The sequence below is a fragment of the Rutidosis leptorrhynchoides genome, chromosome 8 (genome assembly GCF_046630445.1).
Source record: "Rutidosis leptorrhynchoides isolate AG116_Rl617_1_P2 chromosome 8, CSIRO_AGI_Rlap_v1, whole genome shotgun sequence".
Lineage (NCBI taxonomy): Eukaryota > Viridiplantae > Streptophyta > Magnoliopsida > Asterales > Asteraceae > Rutidosis > Rutidosis leptorrhynchoides.
Window position 1 is genome coordinate 133,474,547 of NC_092340.1, and position 3,785 is coordinate 133,478,331.

Genomic DNA, 3,785 nt, shown 5'->3' on the forward strand with positions numbered 1-3,785 from the left:
CGAAAAGGCTGGTTATTTCTTTGGAATTGGTTAACCCTTGGCTGTTGATTGAATCCGAGATTTGATTGACGAGCTGGGTATTGAACGTAACAGACTGAACCGTCAGGATTCTCGTACTCAACTTGATATTCTTCAGTGGGTTACGGGTTGGTACAATTAACACAGGCCTGAACCTGGTTAACCTGCTGCGGCTGCGTCTTCAATTCTCCGAGTTGTTTGGCAAGAGATTCCATCTTATCCGTGAGGGATTTGATAGCCTCCGTTTGATTGTTAAGTGCGGAGAGTGGGACAGATGATGAAGTTGTTTCACCACTATTCCACTCATGATGATGCATTGTCATGTTCTCGAGCAACTCCCATCCTTCGTCTACGGCTTGGTTCATCAGATTTCCTTGAGCTGCTGCATTGATCGTCGTCCTATGATTTACCGTAAGACCATTGTAGAAGGTACAGATTTGGGATGACCGTTCTAACTGGTGATTAGGGCATTTCTTCAGTAGAGTTTTGAATCGCTCCCATGCAGTGTAGAGAGATTCATCATAACTTTGTTTAAAGTTAATGATGTCATTCTTAAGCTTCGTTTGTTTAGACGGAGGGAAATATTTGGTCCATGAAGTGATGGAATCTTTTTCCAATCCTTCAAACCATGTTTGTGCATGATGAGTGAGAGAATAGGGGAACAAGTATAGCCGGACTATATCTTGTCCTATCCCTGGCTGTTTGTAGGAGTTCGAAAGAGATATGAATTTATCAAGGTGAGAGTTAGGATCGTCATTCGGTAACCCATGAAACTGACAGCTGTTTTGAATAAGCTGTATAATGTGATGTTTTAACTCGAATGAGTTTCCTTGAATCTCTTGGAATCTGATCGGTCCTCCTCGACTTTCAATCGAGGGTTTGGTGTTTTCTGCTAAACTAACGCGTAACGCCATTCGATTTCTGATTTGTTCTTCTTTGCATGCTTTAGAAATTATTTCGTCTGGATCAGGTACGAATAACAACGGTCCTGGTCTAGATCGGGTTTGGGTCATACACTGGGTATGCCTTTAAATTTTTAAGTAGATAAGCTAAGTTCCTAATTTAATCTAAGGTAATCTAATTTATTCTAAGGTAATCTAAAGTTATCTAGGGTAGTCTAACTTATCCTAAGGTAATCTAAGGTAATCTAAGGTAATTTAAGGTAATTATCCTAAGTTTAAATATCTTTTTGGTTCTTGGTACTGATTCCCCTGTAATTTCGATAACAGAGCTTCACACGAACTATTCAACAAACCAAGTGGCCAGGGCGACTACAGAGATGCAGGATCCTTTTGGTTCCAATATAATTGGTGACTATTCGAAAAATCCAATAACCAAGTTCGTATATAATTGTCTTTCTTAGAGACCACTAAATGCTTGTGAATGAGTTTGATAAAAGCAGTATTGTCAGATATCAGTTCTCCGGTAGCAGCGCCAAAAACTTGTTATCTACAATGATATGGCCGAAACGGACAGTTTTATTTATGCGGTGTCGTCAGGTCACAAGGTGTCAGAAACGGATTATCAAGAGAGAGAGCAATAGTTTTAAATTTATATTTAGCGGGGCCTAAATCGTAATACTCCTTATTATGAGTAAGGGAAGTATGACCTAGGGTCGTATTTTTAAGATATCAGTAGAATCGAACCTATAATTAAAGCTTAAGATAATCCTAATGTGAAGGAGTAGTGGGTTATTCCTAATGTTTTTGGGTTTTCTAGTTTATAAGATAAAGTAAAGTAAATGCGATAAAATTTGTAATTCAGATAAGGTTAAAACAAGCACATACTATGACTTCATCAGTTACTTTGCCAAGATTATAGAATGTTGGCTCATGAATAGGTAGTGACCTTGTATTCATTACACTAGTCCTAAACACCCCTGTCATAAGACATGTCACTGGGTAATGCGATAGGCTTGAAGATTCTAAATAGACAATAACGTCCCTTACCCCCGACGCCCGTGTAGTCTGACTACAGGCATATAAATTCAGACAACTCATCCAAATGAGCGACCCGATTGGGTGACGTATTAACATTCCACAAAGGTCTAAAGTTTCTTAACATAATAGAATATAAGGTTTGCCATATCCGAGAGACGTGATGTGTTTCTATGTTTTCGTTAATGATTGGGTTTAAAAGATAGTTAGGCTCTTAAAAGAGTTCAACCATAAAGAACACCATGGCCAAGTCGGGTTTGACTTCCATGAACACATTCGGTTATCCTAACGGTCCAATCCTCTATGTGTTTAAACAAACAGTTCCTTAATTAACTAAGAATCCCTCAAGCGGGGTGCAATGCTTGAGATCGCGTTATGGTGAAGTGTACTAATCAGCACTGACCGGGTTCCATGGTCTTACTTAGCATATATACATCTTACAACAACCGTTGTGCTTCAGCGTGCACATATGAAGTTTATATGCTTGGTGACTACACTAGCATGGTCTAGGACCGACAATGTACTAGGGGTCTAGTTAGATGTTTCACTACGAAAGAGTCCTCAGTCGGAGTCCAAGGCTCGGTGGACTTACTACAACCGGTGTGCCTCAGTCAAACTTACGTTGTATCCGATAGAATTCTCTTACCAAGGGGTGACACAGATAGTGTACTCTGAATCGGGGTTCACGACTTTCCAATAACAGAGCCGATAACTACGTTCCATTAGTTGGAAAAGCGATTGAGTTTAAAGCATAATCGGAAAGCATCTCGATAACATACACAAACCATAATATTATTTCAGCATTATAACTGACTACATCATAGCATCCACTAAAGATAACTACTCGCTAATCATGGCAACAATATCACAAGGCACAATAATGGAAACCATTATATAAAGACAAAGGATAGAAGTACCAGTAGATTAAACGAGTTTCGAATACAAAAGTGACAACTTCAAACTCCAGACTGCTCCTAATACAATCTTCGGCGTTCTTCTCCGGGTGCTAGGTTACCCGCATGGAGTCGAAGACCTTGATAGTATGACTAATATTGTAGAAAGAGAGAGAAATAAGTGAATTGAAGTGTGTGTAAAAATGGATGACAAAGACCCTTTAAATAGACTTGAGTTTTTCCTGCAAACGGCTGACAAGCCGTTTGGCAAGCCATTTGGCAAGCCGTTTGGCAAGCCCGTTTGCACTGGTCAGCCGTTTTTTATGCCCGTTTGCCTGGGCCATATGGCAGGCTGTTTTCCCTTATGGCAAGCCGTTTGGCAAGCCGATATCAGTTATTTTGGACGTCGCCTCAAGCTTTTGGACGTCGTTTGAGTTTGCAAGGTAAATATTCGATCAATAAGAGTGTAAATTGACCAAGGTTGAGATAAAAGTGAACCAAGATGGCAAAACAAGGGAAAAGTGGCAAACTGGTCAAATTCGGCGCATGTAAAGCCCATATGCGGAGCATATGTAGTGTATTTTTGAGCCACTTGTTAAAAGGAGGAAATATGCGGCGCATAAGGCAATAAAATGCGGCGCGTATACTATTTGAGGCCATATGCGGCGTATACACTTGCTATATGCGACGCATATGACAGCTGGTGGGACTTGTTCATTTGATTAATTTTAAAAGGGGGCAAAAAGGTCTTTTCACTAGGATGCTGAGTTTTAAGCCCTAAATCTGGTCCCAACCTTATCTAAATCTCATTTTCCATTTATTCAAACACTCCCACTTAGAGAGATAAATCAAAGATAGAATGAGATTAGGGTGAACAGTTAACAGAATTAGAGAGAAATTTGGTACAATACAATTCCATAGCTTCTTAAACTTGGTG

At 39.8% G+C, this 3,785-nt stretch overlaps 1 non-coding gene across 1 annotated transcript; it reads left to right on the forward strand.

Moving 5' to 3' along the window:
- Window positions 1-471: 471 nt before the first annotated feature.
- Window positions 472-577, forward strand: LOC139865290 (small nucleolar RNA R71). The gene has a single exon (XR_011764814.1). It is a non-coding gene; the product is annotated as a small nucleolar RNA R71 (small nucleolar RNA).
- Window positions 578-3,785: the final 3,208 nt, after the last annotated feature.